At 36.2% G+C, this 13,483-nt stretch overlaps 2 pseudogenes; both read right to left on the bottom strand.

Moving 5' to 3' along the window:
- Positions 1-636: 636 nt before the first annotated feature.
- Positions 637-1,196, bottom strand: LOC149238994 (glucan endo-1,3-beta-glucosidase 9 pseudogene; annotated as a pseudogene).
- A 10-nt stretch (positions 1,197-1,206) lies between these two features.
- On the bottom strand, positions 1,207-1,992 carry LOC149238993 (UTP--glucose-1-phosphate uridylyltransferase pseudogene; annotated as a pseudogene).
- Positions 1,993-13,483: the final 11,491 nt, after the last annotated feature.

The raw sequence follows: 13,483 nt of genomic DNA, 5'->3' as shown, positions 1-13,483 counted from the left end.
TTCCTTTCATAGCTAAATGATCACCACTTTCCTCTCTCTGCATCAGTTGCAGCCTCGCTACTTTTCCTCACTGTAAAAAGGTTGAAATTTTTCTCTGCTCCAAGGTATAAAATTGAATCAAAGTTACATTTTGAAAGTGCATAGGAGCACTGAGAGACCATCGAACAAAACATTACCACTGTCCATAACACAGTCTTGTAATATGTCTAATATATTCTAATGTATCTTTAATGGTCCCTGGTCCTCATCTACTTCTCTTATCTGATAAGAGATATGCATGATCTGGAAATGAAAGCAATCAGCATCAAGAACTTGATGGCTAAGTACCACTAGGGGCATGCTCATCTATCTGAAATATTTTTGAAGAACGTGAGAATCGAGATAACTTCAGCATTGGAATGAGTGTTGTATTTTGAATCTGCTCCAAGAAGGGCCTGAGTGTCATGTTCTGCAATCTGTAAATCTCTTGAACCCATGCAACAACGCTACAAGCAACATCACATGATGTTGGTCCCTGGGTAATGCCCTAGGGATTTTAAAGTGTTCAGTCAAATACATTTGGCCATTGAGTAGTTGTTCAACAAAATAGGTGCAAATCACAACCTGCACTGTTTTACCTTTGGCCATGAATAAATAGAACAAGATATCAGAAACCCTGCAGTTAGAGACAAAATAATAGATAGACGGCTATCAGGTACAACATTCTAGAACATAATGCCAAGAAAAGTCAGAGTACATGATAGAAATGTTCATTGGACTATCCAATGCTTCTTTACACTGCTGTACAGGCTAGAAGCATATGAGTCACTAGTTGCAACCAAAAACCCGCAATCTCCTATTGATGGGTCTACAATTGTTATCATCCCAAGACCATCAAAATTGCAGCTATCAACTGATTGATTGTGAAATTGATAGTAGCTGTTAAAAGCATATGAGATATTTCCTGGTGACCCAATATGATTACAAGAACCTCCGGAAAAGAGGGCTGTACAATCTGAAGTTGAGCAGGCCTGTTCCACATGCCTTGACACATTTGTAAGATCATGGTTATCATTTGCAACACACCACCTTGAAGAGAGGTATCGAACATTTTCTGCATTCACCAGACCCGCATCTTGCCCTATGTCAATCTCATATTTAACCTGACCATCAATTGTAAATATGCCCCAATGTCTTTCAAAATTTCCATGCGGAATGCTCCTTTAGACTATCAAGATCAATGATGCTAGGTACGGACTTGAAACGCTTTTAGAAAGTTGCCAACCTTCTTGAATTCAGGATCCAACTCAATGGAGGGATTTGCAGGGTTGACGCTAGCAGGATTTTGGATGACAAAACCTTCCTCCACAGTGTAAAGATCCGACTGCAAAAGTAGTAAATCTGAAGTTGCCTTCATTGGGAGAAAGCGTGATCTTGGAACATTGACACCAATTGCACGATCAAAAAACTTATAGCAGCACCTGCAACCATTTCAAGCTGAAGCACCTTTACCCCATCTACTTCCTTTGGATTTGGAATTATCTCCATTTTAAGAGCATCAGCCTCCACAAGCCTCTTAATCGCCTTCAAGTTCACCCATAAATTATTGGTATTGAAGATTTTGAACTTTTCAATCGACTTGAACTCGCCAACATGCTCCTCTGGAACCTGTGCAATCTCTAGAAGCTGAACTCTGCCTTCATAAGAGATAAGCGTACCACCTTTTACATCTGCAAGCATTTTGGGAGTGACCTCCATGCAGTATTCATTTTTATTTTTGACCAGATGATTCAAAATTTTGAGATCAACTATTGCTCCCAAGTTGTCTGAGTTAGCTATAAACACATACTCCTTACCCTGTGAGAGTAGTTCATCAAGCTTCTCACTGTTCAAAAGAGCAGGGAAAACATTTCCGTGGCCAGGTGGCAAATTCATAATGGCATTCTCAATAAGATAAACCAGGTGGCACAGTTGATTTTCTTGAGATGTTGTATTCTGTTTTCCAGGCTTCATCAAAAGAACGGTTCTCCCATTTCCCAGTACTCTGCAGTCTTTATATCTCAGTTTGAGGGTTTTAAATGTGCAACAATCCGTGTGAGCAAATCCTTTGAGGTTAGAATTCCTTAAGACTTATTTCCAGTTGTGACGATGACTGAACTGAGTTGAAATTCACGCATCTTCTTTGCAGACATATACACAGATTATATAAAATCTGAGGTGACCGGAGTTGATCAATATGATCTCCTATTCATTGAACAACAATAGAATCAAGCTCTGTCGAGCTCTCAAATCCACAGTTGAAACGATGAATGTGACCCTTAGAATCACGCAACTTAAAATCTATCATCATCCAGAACTTCAACTGTTGTCATTTAATTTGCCTTATAATCACGAGCCCTCTCTTCAATTTCTCCCCCCTCATGTTTGTATAAAATTGATTGTGGATAATTGTATATGCCTTTGAAAACCAATAGCATTGGTGAAAAAGTAACATATTTCAAAAGGAACTCGTAGTTTGATTACGAGTATAACAGTGGCCATGAAATTCAGCACACGATACCGGCCCTCACACCTTAACAGTGCACAATGAACATGGAGACATGGTTACAGTGAATTTAATGAGGGATTTTCACTGTTATTTCTTAAACCCTAAACCCTTATAACACCTTAGTCCTCATTTTTTAGCCTCTGGAGTTGCTCGTCCATTCACTGAAGCTGAAGGCGCAAAATTGTAACATGGTATAGAAGCCAATAGAGAACCAGAGACATGACTATAAGCAGAGCATTCCTCTCATTTTTCATCACTGATTTCTGGTGTCGAAGATGTTCTGCGGAATTGCAAAGGGGGGCCATCACAAACAGGGCGCACCTCGAATTTCCAGTAGATATCCATCAACAGAAATAGGCAGAAGGGCACCACAGTGAACAATGGTTTCAACGCGCTCCGGGCCACCGCATTAAGGCCCTTTCCCAGGCGGTCCAATCCAGGCATTGTTAACATTAATAATATTATGGCCTTTGCTACTGTAGTGTACCCTAAAAAAATCCATTCCAGTGCCATATATCAATAAAGAGATTGATTTCATCACCTACTACAATAAAATCTCCACAATATTGAACATATAGTGCAAGAATATGACCATGATGGCCACATTTAGACTGCAACTCTCTTGAACCATCATTACGGAGCTCCCATTTGTATAACTGAATCTTTTGATTGATGCCAGCAAGCAACTTTCCATTAAATACACGCAGATTGTAAACAGAACCCTTTGTCTCCTTCTCAGCAACAACTGCAAACATGTGCCAGTACCAAGACACCAAACGACCTAAAACATAGCGGATTCTAATAAATATGACAGGTGGGTGAGATTTGCTATGGATCAGCAGGAAATCACCGAGACCGGGTTTCTACGCTACGAAATCACCTAGATAGTTTCGTAGCGCATATGCACTTTGACATATGATATTCATGTGAGATATGAGACCAATGATATACTAAAACAGAAAATCGACCCCAATTGACATACTAACAAGACTCTAAAACAAGGTGAAAAGACTAGACCCAAAACTGACACCAACCCTTTAACAAATTTTAAAAAATTGATGTTCAGAATTTAAAATATTTTTTCTTGAGTGATAATAGTCAGGTTGTGACATGTGAACAGCAAGGGTAGTCGGGTGGAGGTTGTCACATGCAAGCTGGTAGACCACGCCGGTAGCCGGAACCACTGACAACTAACCTGTAAGGTGGCAGCTTATGTTAGACCCTTACTAGTCACATGATCGTTGCTTGATATCTGCATAGTTTACCTGACCACCAGCAGTCCACGCTAATCCAAAGTCCATTTTGGTTTTTTAGTTGATTTTTTTACTATTTTTAATTCAACCACCATGAACCATTAGCCTAAGGTGTCATTTAGTGGTAAGAATGAGACCATATGATGATTCATACCTAAATGTAGCCTGAGAGAGTTCGAATGAACCCTAAGTAGTTATAAATTCACCCTTTGGTTCATGAAGAAGGGATCAGAGTGGTTGTTGAGTTCTTGCATGCATTTTCTGGAGGTTATAGGTAGTTTTTGTTTTCAATGTAACAGGAGCATCGAGATTCGGAATTGGGAACTGTGACAGGAATTGGAAAGCTAATTCAGAAAGCTTTCTTGTGACAATGACCAAAAGTTCCTATGTGCACAATTAGTCTAGTCAATTTTTTGTGTATTCTATCTCCTCGGATTCAATCCTAATAAAGCGGACACCCATCTTGAAAGCGAACCTGGAGATGTAGTCCATCAGGGATGAAGTCCGTAATTAATATTTTTGTCTGGTATCACTATGTTTTTGTTGCTTATTACTTTTGTTTACATGCTTCTTATGTTTCAATTCTATCGCAAAGTCAATCCTTTTCAATCAGTTCTCATGGTTAAAGCACCTTAAGTTAACTTTTAGTTCACTAATGGCATTAATAAATTCTACTTCAATTTAATGTATGATCATTTCATATCATCATTCCATTTTTATCTTTCTATTTTAAATGTATCATTGAAATATGGGCAGTGACCTTGGCTCTGAGCCTAAAAAAGTGGCTCAAATCCCGAGGACGTTGGCACAACACTGAGCAGAATAGTCCCTAGATGTTGGCATACCATGTTGTGGGAGCGTCTAGAGCCTTCTAGACGCAGGAGTGCCAATATCATGGGAGTGTTCACGGGTTAAGTGGTTTAGAAACTCAGTGGGATTCATGGGTTGGTTACTTGAGAGGTTGGGATGGTTCTTTCTATTCTTGTTGTTGATGTGGAAGGTCTTTATGGTGTGTTTCCATTGGTTCCACTTCCATAAGGTGACTTAGGAGGTCAAATAATATCATAGAAACTTCTCGTGACATGTTTATCCCGGTTGGCCGGTTACTTGGTTAGATGTGGGAGGAGGGTGTTACAATAGCCACATCATGTTCATTGAATACATTTGAATTTAACCTTTCTTATGATTCAATGAGGCCATTGTCTTCGCCCTTAAAAATTTATGAGCTTGTCAATTTCTAAGGTGTAAAATCAAATATAATTTTAGTGTCATTCAAGGTGTTTAAAATATCAAACTTTCTTTAATTTCTCCCTGTAGTTCTAGGTGACTATCATCATGACTGGTTTCACTGCTTAATGTTTCCATAATTTCAATAAACTAATTTTCATATACTTTTTCATAAGATAAAATTTAGGAAAATGATTGATATGAAGAACCCTTGGATTGGTTATCCTTAGTAATGTTTTGATCATATGAAAATTGACCAACTAGCTACAGATCTTCACCCATTTCAGGAGAAAGAGCATGAGTCTTTACCTTAAGTTGCTGATCAATTTTGTTTTCAGCCAGAAGACAAATTATTGTTTGCTGCAAACTATCTTGTGTATGACAACTAACTTTCAATTTATGTTCATGGTGTCGAAAAAGGTTTTCATAAATACTCTTTTTGATTTCTTCATCCATTAACTCTTCATCTCCAAATTTATTTTCAATGTTTTGGATAAAATTTTCAAAATATTTGCAACAATTTCCAAACAATGACAATAATTGGTAGCATCCTCTATAATTTCATGGAATATTGTATGGAAATATTTTAAGGAATATAAACTAGAAGGTTGTAACCCTTCATACCATGATCATGCATTTTCCTGTAAGGTTTCCATAAACATCTTCATCAAACAATCCTCATGAAACTTAACCCAAATCTTATGTACATGCATCCGAAATTTAATCAAATGAAGTTAAACATCATCCCGATTTTTATCTCTAAATTTTGGAAAATATGATTTCCTATCTATGCATAGAATGCAATTTGTAAAACCTAGCATATGTTCATGGTTCACCAAATCATACCTTGTCACATTGAATAATTAGGCCATTTGATCTGAAATTATGCTCTGGATTCATCGGACATTGGAGTAACCATTCATGTTTCAAGCTCAGGATCGTTTTACAATGGATTCTCCATGGAAACTTCGAACTCGGGATTCATGAAAATGGAGTCACTAGGGAAAATTAACAACCAATTGTGTCTAAATTCCTGCTTTCCCTAAGAAAGTAGATATGATCATTAAAAACAGTTTTGGGGAATATGTAATTTCACATCCCCGTAATGGTCGCCAAGATGTTAGCTCTTAGCAAGTTTTCTTGGCTGTAATAGAAAACTCCCTAAGGTAACCTTTTCAAACCAAGCTTCTAGATTGAAGGTTATCCCCTTGTTATAGACATATTTGGCAACCCCAAATCATATGTCCATAAACTAAGGACTCCTTAAGTCCCTAAAAGTGTTGCTTCATATCCTAAAGGATCATGGTCAACTGATTACATCATTTCCCATAAGCTCCACCTGAAAAACTACTCAGACCTAGCCAAAATTGGACCATACAGACTGCTCCATGGGAAAGGTGCGATGCATACTGACTGCCTAACTGGCCAGGTGCGATGCATACTGAAATGACCTTCTGTGGGGTGTGATGAGCAAGAATAGACAAATGACAGAGACAGTTTGCAAGGTGGATGATCATGGAATCTTCCATAACTTCTCCTGTGACACTTGCCTCTCTGAATTCACCCAGGGATGAGTAAGAGATCATTGAAATCTCCAAGTGGAACCAAGAAATATCAGTGGAATGACACTAATAAAAAACCCAGAGCTGACTCACACCCTTGCAAGACATCTATAAATGGATCCCTCATCTGAGAGATCTAGAGGCTGGAATTTTGTATTTTGTAAGGAAGTGATGTTGGTTTTTTGGCGAGAAGAGACATTGCATTGTTGGGTGATTTGCTTGTTCATGAGGTGAAGAGGGCTTCTACAACTGGGAGGATGATGCTAGATCAGACAGCTGGGTTGTAATCCTCTCTTACATTACTATTAATAAAGTTCTTTGAGTTTTCCTCCATATGATCTTGTATTTGTGAATCTTATTGTTTATGAATGCAATTGTATGGTCAATGTGTTTCTGATTCTGCATTGTTTATGATGTTTTAGATAGAGATGCTTTGATAGTTTGCTGTTACTTTGACTCTACAGGTACTCTTTGAAGTGGGACAAGTAGGAGAGGAGTGGCAAATTCTATCAAGGAAAGGAGAAATCAAGCTAGGATCAAAGCGGAAGATCCAGGTTGGTCCTCTTTTCTTCTCTTCCATCTATCACACTTAAAGGAACTCTTGAAAAGCTTTCATTGTTTGTTTCTAAGATAGCTACCCATCTTAGTGGGACTAGCAGTTCAAATCGACACTAGTTTTCCATGTAACACCCCTTCAACCCAGAGAGGGATTTGTTTGAAAACCTAATCACTAAGCTTAGCAATTGGTCGTGTCTTCAAACAATGGCTAGATCTTCAATAGGATTTTTCGATTTTAAGTGTGGTGGTTGGAATGAAGAAATTAATCCATTGGGAAATGCGGTCAACAAATCGAGTTTAAGATGTAGCTACCAAGATCTTGACTATTTGAATCAAGAGGGACATAGGTAGGATAGATGGAAAACTGTAGACATATCAAACATCATCTGAATGACAGTAAAAGGAGAAAATAATCCACTATAGCAGGGCATGAAACATGAATCCTGCAAGCTTTAGGAGAAAGAGTGAAAATGTCTAAATCATATGAACCAGAGCATTAAATTAATGAATTATGTCACATAATATCATTTAAACATCAGAAGGTAACACATAAATTATATCACTTAGAACAAAACTATCACTGAAGAAAATTGACTAAGCATACCGTCACAGGAATCTCTGTATCATGAACATAATATCCTAGTCCTCTTGGCACTTGAAAGCATGAATAATTTGATCACACACACAACAAAATAATAATTTGTTTCAAATTCCAGCCTCTCTTCCTTATTTTTCATTCATTATATAGGAAAAATACATAAATATGAGATCCACAATGTTTGAAAAAGTATTAATTACAATAACCATCAAGATCCAAATGAAATTTATCTAAAAAACCTCTTCACCCATCTTTAGTCTGGTCCCCAAGTCGAATTTTATGAGGTGACCTTCAACTATTGACTTGACACTTTTATAGGAAACAAAATTTCGAAAAATTTGGTAAATTTCTAAAAAATAAGCCGGCATTTTTATCTCCCAAAACGTGTTAGCTTTGTAAAACCGAAAAGAGGTTTTTGTAAATCATCTTGTTCCCAACAAAAATATCTTTTGGGTTTTTGAAATTCATCACCACATATTTGAAATCTATGTTTTAACATAGTGACTAAAACAAAAGAAAATGCTAGAAACTGCCATTTTAGGGCAAACTATCATTTTAGGGTTTAATTTAAAATCCCTCTCTTAGGCTTGAAAACTTTACCAAATGTCATATCTTCTTGAAAAATGGTTTGGTCACTTGAAAAGAGGTTTGGAAACTCATATTTTCAAAATTTTGTAGCACTTTATGAAATATTTTCATAGTGCTAGATGTAATCATTTGATAGGCTCTGATTTGCTGCAAAACATACTAGAAAGATTAGATATAAATTAAATGATTATTTTGAAATATTTCTAAGCTTTATGTCACCCTTCGATAACTTTTTTTTTTAACATAGCTCAATACCTAACCCTCATTGTTTCTAAATGAAGTTGCCAACTGATCATCAAAACATTTGGACATTTTGGAAATGTACAAACCTAGTGCTAACAACTGGCTCCAATGGGGATATTGTCTCCCTTGGAGGCATTAAAGAGAAAATAGACCATGTGCCTTATCCATTGATCATTCCCAAGCTTTACCCTGCATCTTGTAACCTGACTTTTAACTAAAACCAAACTGAAATCCACATTGTACACTACTGCAAACTGAAAAACTTATGAAACTGAACTCAATACTTTATGAAATAAATGCTTACCTAGAAACGTTTATTGCACACCCCTATCTACTCTTAGCTACTGAAAGTCTCTGTTGAATTAGATGATACGTAATATCCAATGCAACCAAGCAAGGGGATGGCCATTCGCTGGAATTCTGCTCACACTTTCTTTGAGAAGATGGAAAATATTAGAAAGTGAAAAGTCACTTTGATAACTGAATCCATAGTCTATAAATATCTCAAAATATTCCCTCAATTGTGTTCCTAATAGGCTGGAAAAATAATATTGAAAAGCATGCAAAATCACCTCTCTTGATGAGAAATAAGAGGAAGAAAAGCTCCATTCATAACTACTTCTTGTTCTAGTTTTATACCTTGATTGTTAACATAATTCTCAAAAAACATGGCAGCAAGCTATTTATTATTCACATCAGATAAAACATTTGTACATTCTTGAACAGGTTCAAACATGACAGCCACATCATGTTCATTGAAAACATTTGAAATTAACCTTTCTTGTGATTCAATGAGACTGTTGTCTTGGCCCTTACAATTTCTGAGTTCGTCAATTCCAAAAACATAAAATAGAGATAATTTTAGTGTCATTCAAGGTGTTTAAAACATCCTACTTTTCTTTAATTTCTCCTTGTAGTTATAGGTGACTATCATTATGACTGGTTTCATTGCTTAATGTTTCCATAATTTCAACAAACTGATTTTCATATACCTTTTCATACGATACAATTTCGGAAAATGATTGATATGAAGAACCCTTGGATTGGTTGTTCTCGATAATGTTTTTATCACACAAAAATTGACCAACTAGTTGTAGATCTTCTCCCATTTCAGGAGAAAGAACATGAATCTCTACATTAAGTTGATCAGTTTTGTTTTCATCAACAAGACAAATTATTATTTGCTGGAAATTATCTTGTGTATGACAACTAGCTTTCAATTTTTATTCTTGGCATTGAAAAAGGTTTTCATAAATAAACTATTTGATTTCTTCTCTCATTAACTCTTCATCTCCAAATTAATTTTGAATGTATTGAATAAAATTCTCAAAATATTCGCAACAATTTCCAAACAATGATAATGATTGGTAGCATCCTCTATATTTTCATGAAATACTGTATGGAAATATTTTAAGGAATATAAACTAGCAAGTTGTAACCCTTCATAACATGATTGTGCATTTTCCTTTAAGGTTGCCATAAACATCTTCATCAAATAATCCTCATGACACTTAACCCCAAGCTTATGTACATGCATATGAAATTTAATCAAATGAAGCACAACATCATTTTGATTCTGATCTCTAGATTTTGGAAAATATGATTGCCAATCTATGCATGGAATGAGATTTGGAAAACCTAGTGTATGTTCACAGTTCATTCAAGCATACCTTGTCATCTTGACTAATTAGGCCACTGGATCTGCAATTATGCTCTGGATTAATCAGACAGTGGAATCATCATTCATGTTTCGAGCTTACGATCGTTGGACAATGGCGTCACCATCGAAAATTTGTACTCTCGATTTTTGAAAATGGAGTCACTAGGGAAATTTAACATCCAATTGTGTCTAAATTCTTGCTTTCCCTCATAAAGTAGATCTGATCATTAAAAATAGTTCTAGGAAAGATGTAATTTCATATCCTCAGTATGGCCACCAAGATGTTAACATTCAACAAGTTTCCTTGGTTGTAATAGAAAACTACCTAAGGTAACCTTTTAAAACCAAGCTTGTAGATTGAAGGTTATCCCCCTCAATTCAGAGAGGGCTCTGTTTGGCAACCAAATCTCTAAGCTTGGCAATTGGTTGTGTCTTCAAAGAATGGTAGGGATTTTGGATTTTGAGTGTGGTGGTTGGGATAAGCAATTAATCCATTGGGAAATGGGGTCAACAAATCAAGTTTTAGATGTAGCTTCCAAGATCTTGACTATATGAATCAATAAGGACATATGCATGATATATGACAAATTGTAGACATATCAAAGATCATCTGAATGGTAATACAAGGAGAAAACAATCCACTATAGTAGGGGATGAAACATGAACCCTACAAGCTTTAGGAGAAATAGTGCAGATGTATAAATCATATGAATCATAAGATTAAACTAATGAATTATGTAACATAATGTCATGTAAACATCAGAAGGTAACAGATAAATTATATCACATAAAAAAGAAACTATCACAGAAGAAAACTAACTGAGCATACCATCATAGGAACCTTTGCATCATGAACATAATATCCTAGTCCTCTTGGCACTTGAAAATATGAATAATTTGATCACACACATAGAAAAAGAATACCTTGTTTGAAATTACAACCTCTCTTCCTTCTTTTTCATTCATTATACATGAAAACTACATAAATCTGAGATCCACAATGGCTGGGAAAGTATTAATTACAATAACCATCAAGATCCAAAAGAAATGGATCTAAAAAACCTCTTCACCCATATTTAGTCTAATACCCAAGTCAAATTTGATGAGGTGGCCTTCAAGTACTGACTTGGCATTTTTATAGGAAACATAATTTCGAAAAATCTGTCAAATTTATGAAAAATAAGCTTTAAAGAGGCATTCGTATCTCCCAAACAGTGATAGCTTTGTAAAAACTAAAATACGTTTTTGTAAATAATATCACTCCCAACAAAAACCTATTTTGGGTTTGAAATTCATCACCACATGTTTTAAATCTATGTTTCAACATAGTGACTAAAACATAAAAAATTGTTGGAAACTACCATTTTAGGGCAAATTGTCGTTTTAGGGTTTAATTTAAAATCCCTCTATTAGGCTTGAAAACTCTGAAACATGTCATATAAAGGTTTAATAAGGGTAAATATTCTTGAAAAATGGTTTGGGCAGTTGAAAAACAGTTTGGAAACTCATATTTTGAAAATTTCTTAGCACGCTACGAAATATTTTCGTAGTGCTAGCCGTAGGCATTTGATAGGCTTTGATTTACTGAAAAACTTAGGGAAAGCTTAGATTAACTTAAATAAACTATTTTGAAATTTTGTGCTTTATGTCACCCTTCCATAAATTTTTTTTAACATAGTTTAATACATAACCCTTCAATGTTTCTCAATGAAGTTGTCAACTAACCATCAAAACATTTGGACCTCTTAGAAAGGTACAAACCTAGTGATAACATCTATAGTGGTCCTGCAATCACAACATGAATTGCCATAATAAATATTAGAATTTCTGTAGTGACTCTGTAATCACAAAGGAATTCTTGTAGTGATCCTGTACTCACACAGGATCCTACTTATTTACTATAATTACATATTTTAGTGTTTTTGAGTAATTTTCTTAAATTGAATTTTCTAGGTCCTTCCTCTGACTACATGCACCACCTATAGACATTGGAATACGTTACAACTGATATTGCACTACCTTGGAATCTCCATCTCAACTGGGTAACTTGAATTCTCTACATGCAACAATTATTTTGGGTTGATTGATCACTGAGTGTGGTTGAAGTTCCACTTCCACAATTTGACCTCCACTAGTTATTCTGACGGTTAGAACTAGCTTAACTAGAAATAACTCAAATTAACTGAAACATATTTCTACAAATTAGCAATCAATCAACTGAATTGAACTCAATATTACCCAACTTGAATTAACTGAGTGATGAGTGCCATGTCACCTCAATTAACTACCTCCAATATTTTTGCTGAAATAGAAATTCAAATTTTCTCTAGTTTGACCAACGCAAAGTCAAATTGATATTTTCGTGCTGCATTTTCAACACTCCCTCTCAACAAGAAAGGGATTATCAAACACCGTTTTCCTACACCTATGGAATTTGAACTTCCCTCTTAACAATGCCTTTGTCAAAATATCAACATCTTGTTCCTCTGTCGGAATGTACTGCAAATAACATAATCTGCCTCTGCACACAATCCCATAGATGGTGATACCAAATATCAATATGCTTGGATCGATCGTGAAAAACACTATTTTCAGAGAGCTTGATGCAACTCTGATTATCACAGTAAATCACAGTTAGATCCATGATCTCACCAAACAATCCAACAAGAATCGTTCTCATCCTGATCGCCTCACATGTTGCTTGACTTGTAGCCATGTATTCTAGTTCTGTGGAGCTGCGTGTCACAGATTTTTGCTTCATGTTGTACCAAGAAAGCGCTGCGAACCCAAAACTGAAAATTCCACTTGATGTACTCTTTCAGTCTGATGGAATTCCCTCCCAATATGCATTTGTGAAGCCACGCAACTTCACTCCCTCTGTCTGTTTGTACCATAGTCCAAACTAGGTAGTGCCTCTGAGGTACTGTAGAACATGCTTAGTTGCCCTCCAAAATAGTTTGGTTGGCCTAACCATAGATTGGCTCAGCTCTTTGACTATAAAGCACATATTTGTTCGTGTGTTCACAAGATACATGGGTGAACCCACCAACTGTCGATAAACAATAGCATCCACATCCTCACCTGAAGTGGCATCCTCCTTTCTCCAGTTAGTTGCTAGAGGAGTCTCCATGGGTTTGCACATGTCCATGCACAACTTTTGAAGTATCTCATTGGCATATTTTCCCTAAGAGACAAACAGTTCCCCATCATGTTGCCATACTTCTAATCCAAGGAACTAGTGCATGAGACCCATGTCCTTCATCTCAA

The sequence above is a fragment of the Pinus tabuliformis genome, chromosome 8, assembly GCF_031772625.1.
Source record: "Pinus tabuliformis cultivar Carrire ecotype Pingquan chromosome 8, CPIR1, whole genome shotgun sequence".
In the NCBI taxonomy this organism is placed as follows: Eukaryota; Viridiplantae; Streptophyta; class Pinopsida; order Pinales; family Pinaceae; genus Pinus; species Pinus tabuliformis.
The sequence above is the reverse complement of the archived record's forward strand: the minus strand, read 5'-3'. Positions and strand labels throughout refer to the sequence as shown.